At 34.6% G+C, this 11,344-nt stretch overlaps 1 long non-coding RNA gene across 1 annotated transcript; it reads left to right on the top strand.

Annotated features, from left to right (window-relative positions):
* Positions 1 to 5,787: 5,787 nt before the first annotated feature.
* Positions 5,788 to 7,858, top strand: LOC107675945 (uncharacterized). The gene is made up of 3 exons (XR_001632662.1): positions 5,788 to 6,012; positions 7,132 to 7,275; positions 7,618 to 7,858. It is a non-coding gene; the product is annotated as an uncharacterized LOC107675945 (long non-coding RNA).
* Positions 7,859 to 11,344: the final 3,486 nt, after the last annotated feature.

Here is an 11,344-nt window from a genome sequence, read left to right as displayed (position 1 = left end):
CGGGTCACGACGAGGTGTTCCCCATAGCGACCCCTAGAGGACGCAGTTCGAAGTTCCCATGAAAGGGAACTATAGAACTATGTCCATAAAACTAAGCATTTAAATATATAAGCTATATATATAATTATTTATTTATTATTATTTATAATATGTAATCTTACTAAGTCTATACTTACTAAGAATGAATGTTAGTCTGCTATACAGTTATAAAGATCTCAATGATTTACATTACAAGCTACATAATTTCATCTTACTTTTTGGTGATATAGATAAGCAATTGCACCAAATTGCATATTTTTGGTCAGTTTGGGCTTCTACATAAAACGGAGGTGTTTTTTCCTCTTTGAGTAGATATCGATATTATCCTATATCATATATGAGCCATAAAGGCTGATAAATAAAATATGATGCTAAAAAAAAGGAACTATTTTATTTTATTTTATTTTAAGGTTCAATAAACTGTTCCATTTCAAAAACCAGACCATTATTTTACATATCAGGCTTTTACAGGGTTAAACAAAATTTAAAAACAGGGAATTTAAAAATATTTTATTTGATTTAGTAAAACATTTAGACCACCAAAATTTATTTTTCTATCTTCTTTCTTTCTCTGTATTCCTGTCTAACTTAATCTCATAATGCCTGACGTTAAGTCTAGTGTAGTGAGAAGCAAAATGAAATAATCTCTCTTCCTTGGCAAAGCGACATACATGTCTTTCCAAAAGTTAAACCCTTCCATTTTGCATGTGAGGATATTTCAAGTAAATGTCCCTCTTCCGTTGTGTTTGTCTAACCCTGCCCTTATTTATTGTTCCATTCCTTCACTGCCATTTCCCTTATTTTATTTTGTTAGCATTTTGGTCTAAGGAAAATTCCTAAAGCGACATCTCTGTGTCTTCCATTAGTGTATCGCAGAGGAAAGTTTGAGTAACTGTCGTCAGCTCTTTAAAATGCATGTTATGTTGTGCGGTGTTAGTTTTAGAGTCAGTTTTTCCTTTATAGTGAAGGGTGAATTTGTGATCTCATTGTGTGACATTTAGCAATACCGTGAAATGTCACGCTATACATAATAACATAATACGACTGAGCTAAATGTTGATTTATGTTATTTTTTACATAAGTCTTTAAACGTTCTGAGACATTGAGTCCCTCGAGTCTTCTCTTCCGTTTGACTTTTAAAAACATACGCCGCAAATATGACATTTCAATTATTTTACACACACACACACACACACACACACTTATACTGTATACTCTCTCTGTGTGTGTATAGTGTACATACCCTTTTATTTTCTCTTTTTGCCAGGTACTTGTTATTTGTCAAGTACCTCAAAATTTGCTACCATGTACAGTTCATGTATTCTCTTTCTAGTGTCAGTATCCATGTTATTACCAAAATGTTTCATGCGTTTTCATCACTGATAATAATAAATGTTTTTGAGCACCAAATCAGCATATAAGAATTTTTTCGGCTTTGTTTTCAGCACTGTAAAAGTTCACGTATTCTGTTTCATGTGTCAGTTTGCAGCACTCAACAGTGTGTAAATACCTGAACGAATCTCCAGTCACACTGTTCGCACGTCTTTTCACACTGCTGCAGTCCAGCCAGTGAAAGCATAGACAGCCAGGTCTTAACATTAAATAAACATTCATTACACCATTGAAATAGGAGCTGCACATCTGCTGCAGAGTTCTCATAATGTTGTGGCTTTCCTGTCCACTTCAGCCACCGTTGGGGAAACTGGAGCTTATTTCAAACATGCGGTCCGGGTCGTAGCATCAAAAAAACAAGGCCACAGCTTGAACAAATACGCCAGAGTTTCTTTAACCTGAGCACAGGGTGGACAAACATAGCTGTTAAAGTGTAGCAGTCCTTCCCCCAGGTCCAGAAGAACACAAGCCCTCATTCAGAAACTGCCCACTGCACCGCAAGCCAACATCACAGACCTGTAATAGACGTAGGGTTAAAAGGAGGCCATTGAAAGAGACCTGTAGGTCACTGCTATATTTATAAACATTACTTTGCAGATTTTTTAGTGGCCTGACCACATATCCTGTAATTTAACCCTCTTTCACACACCCAGCACCACCCTTATGTAAACACTGTCACAGAGAATAGTGCTCCACTTTCCACCGAAGCGTCAGGTGACAGGTACAGTCTTGAGAACAAACGTATAGTGCTTTCACAAAAGGGCTCTTAAAAAATCATTCTAAACATCTCTTATCATCTCTCATACTAATTCATGGAGCAGAGACCTCCTGTTACATTTTGAAAACATGCTTGGTTTAAGCCATTGCAAAGTCATTAAAATAGCCATTTTTGATGTACAGACTATCAAGAGATGAGTTTTTTTTTTTAAAGAAATTAATACTTTTATTCAACAGTGAAGTATTAAATTGATCAAAAGAAACTGTAAAAAAACATTTACTGTTACAGAAGATTTCCATTTTAAATAAATGCTGTTCGTTTGGACTTTCTATTCATCAAAGAATCTTGAAAAAAATGCATCATGGTTTCTACAATAATATTAACTGTTTTTAACAATGATAATAAAGTACATTTTTAAAATACAGTTATTTTAAGTTGTAATATTTCACAATATTACTGTTTTTACTTTATTTTTGATCCAATAAATGAAGCCTTGGTGAGCAAAAAGAGACTTAAAAAAAAATAATATATTAAAAATTTTAACAGACCCCAAAGAGTACTATATGTACATTACATTTTAGCTTTTAACTTTAGCTTAAATTAATATACTTTACATATAAAATATACGAGTAAAACGTTTGTTTAATGCATATTTTAATTTCTTGACAAAAATTAGTTTGAGACAATAACCACCTTACTATCTTACTACTGCTGTACCACCTCTGACCCCATAGGGGTCACAGACTCCTGTCTTGTCCAAACATGTGGACATGTGCCTTTTTATTGGAGATATATGCAAAGCTTGGCTCGCTTCTCCGCTCCTCCACCACCTTTCTCCACTCCTGCCAACATCTGCAGCTCCTCGGCCAACACCAACATCCACCTTTTCCTTTTACTCGCTTTCTACACCCCCTTTACACACTCTCTTTCTCTGTTTTTCTTAATCAGTCTCTTTTAAGAGGATTTATGGTTCGACAACATCTAACTCCAGAACCTGATGAAGGGAAATGCATGCCTCTAAAAACATCACTGTCAAGATCAAAACTCGCCAGCAGAAACTTTCCCAGCAGAATTATAGCTCATTCCAAATTACGATTTTAGAAAGTTATAAAAGTTTACTCACAAGCTGTTCCCATGTCCCCATTGACTTGGAAAAGAGCAGCCTAGATATTCTTCATAAATTCTCTTTTTGTTTACCACAAAAGAATAAAAAGTTCTATAGGCTTGGAATGACATTAGAGCGAGCAAATGACCAAATTTATGTTTTTAGGTGAACTACTCTATGTAATGCCTTCTAACGGAAACTTTGTGCTACTTTGCCCAGAGTGATGATGACTCATGTTACATGCCATTTTATTTTATTTTACAGATGCTAATGCATGTAAACTTTGATTGCCCTCAGTCACATCAGCAGTTGAGTCATTTTCGTTTTATGAACACACATTAATCAGAGCTCAGGCCTTGTTTATGATAGCTGGCAGCACACGGGGGTCTGCATCCTGTCAAGCAAGGTTCAGCACAGACCTTTCTCTGAAGGTTGTCTGTCTGGAGCTGGAAAGATCCTTGTCATGATGCTGGAGAGATATGAGAGCTATAGGTGAAGAGGCTTCATATCATTACTGCTATCTGGCAGACAGCGTCTCCTCTCTTAGCTGGGAGTAGTCGAGGCCTTGGGCTGCCAGAACAGTCTGACATATGTCAACTGTGCTTCCTGACTGCAGAGTCAGCAGCTCTCTCTCAACGGAGCTCAATTCTGGGGAAACAGACTGAATGGCTCATCTGTGAGGATGCCAAAAATACAGTCAAACCAAAACTGTCCAGTATCACTATATAAACTATCATCTCGGTCTCGGTAAATTGAGGAAAAAGTGTGATGCAGAAAGTTTTTTGGCATTGTTTGTTTTATCATTTTATTTGCATTATTTATTACCTGTTGTTTAGAAGGCCTACTAGACAAGCTACTTTGAAACTAGCTAGCTATGCTAATCAAGCAGCTAATCATGATTTCAGTTAAAATACAATTCAATTAAAAGATAGCTGTTTCACAGCCTGTGACCATATACTTTCTGTGTTAACACTGTCTGATATCCATGAAAACATTTGTAAAACCTTTATTAAAAACGATTAAAGTTTATACCACAGGCTCAGACAGGCTCTGGTGAGTGTCTTAGTAATCACTTAATTTAATCAGACCATATTTTTCACAGTTATCTCAATTAGGATGGCACATAATATATATAACAACACATTTGTTGTGCTACACCGTTAATTGTTTGTAGTTAAAGGGTTGGTTCACCCAAAATTGAAAATTAGCCCATAAATTACTTACCCTCAAGTCATCCTAGGTGTATATGACTTTCTTCTTTCAGACGAATCCAGTCGGAGTTATATTAAAAATGGTCTTTGATCTTTCAAGCTGTTTAATGCCACTCAGCGGGTGTTGCATGCATCCTTTCAAAAGCAGTTAAATAAAATGTGCACATCCATAAAAAAAAGTGTCTCACACGGCTCCGGGGAGTGAACAAAGGCCTTCTGTAGCGAATCGATGCGTTTTTGTAAGATGACTTGAGGGTGAGTAATTTATGGGCTAATTGTAATTTTTGGGTGAACTAACCCTTTAATGGCTTGTTACTGGAAGAAACACATTTTAAACGGTGTTATTTTAGTATTATTTATATACTTTTATATATACTTTTACGGCTTTTATTATTTCATTTAAATTTGAATGTAATTTAAGTACATCAAATTTATGTGCTTTTGTTATTTTTAGTTATTTGTTTTTTTTGTATTTAGAAACAGATATAAATATTTATATTTTCATATGAATAAATATTTGTATCTAAATATTTTATATAATTTATTATTACTTTTTTTTCCTTTATAGCATTAATTATTCTTTAATCTATTATTTATCATTTATTTAATCCCAGCTTTATTTTAGTTACGGATTTTTTGTAGTTTTAGTTTTAGTTAACAATAACCACTCTTTTGAAAACAGAACTCCTACTGTCATGCTACTGCAAAATGTAGTTAAATTCTATTGAACTGTCTACTTATGGTGAGACTAGGCTAGTCTCCAATATTGATATTCCTATTGCTTTCCATGCATTTTATAGGCAGCATTTTCAGCACACTAGTCAGCACAACCAAAGGAGGGATGTGGAGAAATACAGTTCAGTCAGTCATGTCAGTCTCCTGTGCCAGATATTTGAAGCGCTCAGAGGGAAATGTGATAGGATTGGCAGCGAATTCCAAAACCCATAACCTGTCAGAGAAAGGAAGTCGCTGAAGGGTCACAGCAGCTTTATACAGTCCACATCTGCCTCGGCTGGGCACCAAAACAAAGTCAACATTTAATTTGAAATGAAGGAAACTTTGTTTGGATATGAAATAATGGAAGAAGCAAGGCATGGAAAACTATGAAGTTATTTTTTTATTGGGACTGAATGTTGCCTGTGGGTTGTACACAGAGAGAAAGAGAAATCTAATGTGTGCCCATTAGGTAAAAGGATGATGCAATGACTAATTAGATAATTGAGTTATTTGATTGCAATCAGCAGGAAACTATTTGGATGGCTTGATGGATGATCATGGTGTGTATCACTCCATAAAGAATATGGATGTTTCAAGGTAACTAAACTGGTTATCTGCACCATTCCGATCCCATTTTATCACGGTCAAATATTAAAGGATGTCTCCATCCTTTTTAAGTGTTTGGATGCTTACCTCCAATTAACAAACCAAGGACAAACCTTGGTAATTTAAGTGCTATCAGACAAATCAGAAATATGAGTATCCCATTGGGAAATTGCATGAAGTCAAGGTTTATTGTACAACACCAGTTTCTGATTTTTAATGACAAGGTAAGTTTTATGACTGTGGACTGTAATAAAATATGAACCTTGAATATACATTGTTCAGTGTTTGGGAGTAACTAGTTATGTGTAATAGCATTATGTAATGTAATTACAAAATAAATGTAACCAATCTGTTACATTTACGGAGATGTACATTTATAATTATAGTTACAGAGAATTGGACTATTGGCCTTTTTGATAAATGTTTTATTTCCTATTTGGGTTTAATGTATATGCTTTATTTTTTACTACTGTTTTTACTGTTTTTTTCCCCAAGCCATTATAGATGCCAGTGTTTCCTTTCATAGCTATGCAAAGATTTGATTTCAAAAACAGTATCATAGTTATTAAACGATTTCTTGTCATTTCAAATCTGTATTTAACCTCTGAATGTTGTCAAAACCAAAAGATTTTGTGGTGGCTGTGCTTTTAAATTGTTTGAAAACATTCATTAGACATTTTGAAATCAAATCTTTGCATAGCTATGAAAGGAAACACTGGCATCTATAATGGCTTGGGGAAAAAAACAGTAAAAACAGTAGTAAAAAATAAAGCATATACATAAGAAAGAAAAGGGGGGGGGGGGGGGGCATAAAAAATATTTTTTATGGTTTTGTAAAAAATACTTTTTACAAAAAGTAATTAAATGTAGTGTTACATTAATAAAGTAATTGAAATGGTTACACTACTTGTAGCTACATTTTAAATAGGGTAACTTGTAATCTGTATTGCATTTCCAAAGTAACCTTCCCAACATTGACATTGTCTACATCCGTTAGTTTGTATGTAATGAGACCAAGCCAAAAGCAAAAAAATAAAAAATTCTGACTGGCAACAAAAACCTCAATAAGGTTTAAACCTCAACTATTGTAAACAATAAAAAGGAAGCATTGGTACACCACGGCTCTAAAAATGAAAAAAATGTTATTTCATGTTCTCACCAGGTGACGTTTTGAGCCGTATGGCTCTTTATCAGACATGATGACCGTCTATTGAAGAGTCACCTGTCACCTGTGGTGAGAATATGAAATAAACATTTTTGCATTTTAGGAGCTGTGGTGTGCCAATACAGCAATTTTGATTGACACGTCAACAAAATCCCACCATGGGCTCTTATTCTTGCAGTTTATTTGGACAGTGCTGTGATTTTTCTGGGATCCTCAGTTGACTCAGCCTTTTAACCAGTCAACCGCATGTGAATAAGATGACGCTAATGGTCTACATAGGACATTTCGTCTTGGGAACATCCGAAGTAGACGTGAAGGCAAGGTAAGTGCCCAAAGCGATGGTCTGTTGGGAGTGAGGATGACTCAAAAGTGTCTTGCAGTGATTTTTGACAGAACTGGAAAAATGCCTTGGTGGCAGTTTTCAAAGGTTACGGTTTTTGAAAGGGGATCATTTCTTTAAAGCGATCAAATTTACACAACCGAAGTAGCACTGGGAGAAAAAAAAACGTAATGAGTTCAGCAAAACAATCAAGTCACAGATTAATATCTGGGGTGAGGTCTGAGGGAAACTTCACCTTTTAATAACGGAAACTATCAACTCATGATATTATCAAACAGCACGACTTGGAGGCTATTGACTTTGCTATTATTGTGTTTTCTAAAGTTCTAGCAAGGTGACTCAGGGGGCTCAAACTCCATCCCTCCCAATGACCCCACGTTCCCACTGGACGAGTACAGTTGATAAAGGACGTAAAGATCAGCTCCCCCTTGGCCTTTATAGATTAACGAGTATGAGCTGTCAGCACCTCTCATCTCCATTCCCAATGATTTACGTCAAGTTTAATGAGCCTGCCAGGGCCAGATAACACACTCACAATGACTTCTGGGTCTGCTATATGCATAATGCACACTGTCCATTCTAGCAGCTTAAAAACTGCTTAAAGAGAGTTAGGTTGCTATTATAATAAAATGATAACTTTATATTTTGTAGGACACTACATTTTTAAATGAGAGCATCTGTTAAATGTACTACATATACATTTTGAGGCTTTGCAATATGCAGAGAACCTGAAAATCCAGTGAAGCCCTTTGTTTACATAGTATTTCAAGTAGCTTCTGAACAAATCCAGAGATCATATCAGATCACAGAGTGAAGATCATCCATGCAGCTGGACGAATGCCTTGAATATTTTTGTTTATCATTAATTACAGCTGTGTTTAATGTGACATGTCTTAGCACAAAGTGTATCACAGTTGACTGATAAAGACTTGGCTCAGAGGACTTAGCCAAAGCTTAGCCCTTGATTCAGAGTCATGAGCAGGTCGGAACAGTCTGGACATGCATGAAGGCCAAATGATCTGGTCCAGGAATAATATCAGACTTCCTCTACCAAAACAAATGCAGGTTTTCACAGCCCACTGATTCTTGAGATGAGGCAAAACGGTTCACCTGCCATTTCTTTTAAAAATAGGAATATTTACTTTGAAATTAATCTGAGATTATTCTTAACACAAAGCACCATTTTATTTAGTACTTGATATTATGATGTTATCCTTCTCTTTAAAACCACCTGTCCTCAGAGCTTAATTCAATGCTTCACATATAGATTGAAATCACATATAGTTTTTTATTATTAGGTAGTGACACCAGAAACTAAAATGTTATGGTTAGTCAACACCACAAACTGCCAATCTAGTCTGGTGCTGGAGATAATTCAATAGATGAAGCTGACAATCAGAATTGACCAATTGAAAACCATTCTAATCCACAATTCATTCACAAGGTGAATGCAAGTTTATAATAAATATTTGACATATCTGTACTTGTGAATCTGACAGTGTTGATCCATATCGAAAGATGGCAATTATTTATTTTATATTATTTATGCTTTTTTTTTTAAGAAAAACATTTAGAAGCTTCCACCAAATGTAAATGAATGCCCCTAGTGAAAAAAAGTAATATATTTAAAATACATTTATTTCATAATATGTGTAGTTCAAATCTGTTAACATATTTACTTACATATCGCTTGAGACTTACTGATATTAAAATTATAATTAAACTTTTTTGGAGTACTACTTGTGCACAATGCACATATTTACAATACAGGTGCATCTCAATAAATTAGAATGTTAAATGTGAGCCAAAATCATCACAATTAAAACAACCAAAGACTTAAACTTCTTCAGTCTGTGTGCATTGAATTTATTTAATACACGAGGTTCACAATTTGAGTTGAATTACTGAAATAAATGAACTTCTCCACGACATTCTAATTTATTGAGATGCACCTGTACATTTATTTCATAGTGTAGTTCAAATCTGTTATATTTACTTATTGCTTGAGACTTGATATTAAAATTATAATTAAACTTTTTTTTTGAGTGCTTCTTGTGCACAATGCACATTTCTTAATATTAAGCCTAAAATGTGTTTTAATGTCACTATTAATAAGGACTGTATGATCTTTGAATAATATTGGTCTTAAAATTCAAGATATTTAAAGTGTACTCAAAGTATACTTGCAATATTTCCACTTTAGCACAATCAAATCTACTTCAGTATATTTAGTTTGACTTCAGCACTACTTTTGCAGAATTAAAGTGAATTAAGTACAAAATTAGTTGTTCCAGTTTAGCAGACTTTAAGTATACCAGTTTAGTATACTAAAAGTACAATTTCAGGGCATTTTTATTTAGTACATAACTATGCAAATGTATTTGTAGTATACTTAGCATGAAATAAAAGTATTTTAAATACATTTTAGTATATTTATTTCTCACTGGGACGTCTTAACATGTTTAACATTTACTATAGCTAAAATAGTTTCTTAGTACATGAACTTGTATTTTCTTATGTAGAATGTTTTTAAAAATCAGTAAACTACAATTTATGCAGCAAATGTGCAGCCTTTAAAATGAGAAGTGTGTTTACTTCATAAGTCATTTACATTAAAAATGATAAAATACATAGCATACATTTTTATAGGCTATAACCAATAATGAAAACTCCTGAACCCACAAATAGGAAAAATACACAAAGATAGAGACTTGAACAAAATATCATCTTTATTCTGCAAGAGAACTGAATATTGTGGAGTTCCATTGATTATATACATGAGTTCACCTCATAACAAACGGAGAGTCTACAACCAATACAAACTATTGTAACAGATACAAGAAAATGTTTTGTGATGGAAATCATAACTGAAGAATACCGATAAGTCAGAAGCAACAATGATACTCAAATACTGAGAGAGAGGATTTCTGACATCTCTTGTTCTCTACATGCAGAGCGAAGTATCTCATGTCCTTTTGTGCCAGAACTTGTCTAATAAGACATGAAACACTTGTTTATAGAAGCATAAATGGACTGGAGCCAGTGCAACACGTTTATTTTCATTGCAGTATGTATGTTTTTTGGACATCGAGAACCTGTGGCTTATTGCTCATGCTGAGTCTATAAAAGTCCAGAGATGAAAACACTGCTGGTGTTAAGGAAATATTTAGATTTATGCAGAATAAAAGTGAGTATTCAGTCAATAAGATGATCCGAGTATGAAGAAAACATTAGTTTGAAGGTCTCAGATGAGATGCATTTATGTTACTGAGTCGGTTGTGCAAACGGTATTGAACACACTGTTGTCTATTGCTTCAGCTCCTCGGTCTCAGTTTTTGTGAACATCATTTTGCTTTTAGTCACTGCAAGAAAGGGCTCCAACTTATTTCAGCTGAAAAAGCAGACTTTTTTCATAAGCCATATTAAAATTTATATTTGACTACACCATAAACAGACAATTAACAGTTTTTGTTCCACATCTTTTTTTTAGTTGTACTTTTTTTTTCTCATTTATTTTTTTTACACAAAACAACAGTCAAGAGTACCAAAGAAGCATGCTGGGTTTTACGTATGTCAAAGTGGGAAGGCGAGTGATAGTTTTTTTTTTTCCTTTTTTGAAAACCTTTTTTTTTTTAATATATATATATATATAAGAAATGTGCTGGAAATCATGGTGGGACAGCTGTGGTAAGAACACAAAAGACTCCCATTGAGAATCACAACATATTCAAACCTGACTGCAAATAAAACTTTGCAGAACTGCACAAGGGGGCAATAGCCAGTGCTAGTTAACAGTCCGGAAATAAACTTAGCCAGGTCTTCTAGTCATAACACCTGCTTTGTACAGAGTCTAACTGAAAACGCAAGCGGCTATGAGTCAAGAAAGGTTGTTTTGGTACATGTCCAAACCCTCTGAGCTTTGGAAGCAATGCACTGTTGATTCTGCCGGCTTCTTATAACGTGTGAGCTTCCCCCATTTCCACTTCAATACAAAAAAAAAAAAAGCACTTTAGTAAATGTCTCTCATACGAATTCCCAATGCAATGCTTTT

The sequence above is a fragment of the Sinocyclocheilus anshuiensis genome, unplaced genomic scaffold (genome assembly GCF_001515605.1).
Source record: "Sinocyclocheilus anshuiensis isolate Anshui unplaced genomic scaffold, SAMN03320099.WGS_v1.1 scaffold2482, whole genome shotgun sequence".
Classification (NCBI taxonomy): Eukaryota; Metazoa; Chordata; class Actinopteri; order Cypriniformes; family Cyprinidae; genus Sinocyclocheilus; species Sinocyclocheilus anshuiensis.
The sequence above is the reverse complement of the archived record's forward strand: the minus strand, read 5'-3'. Positions and strand labels throughout refer to the sequence as shown.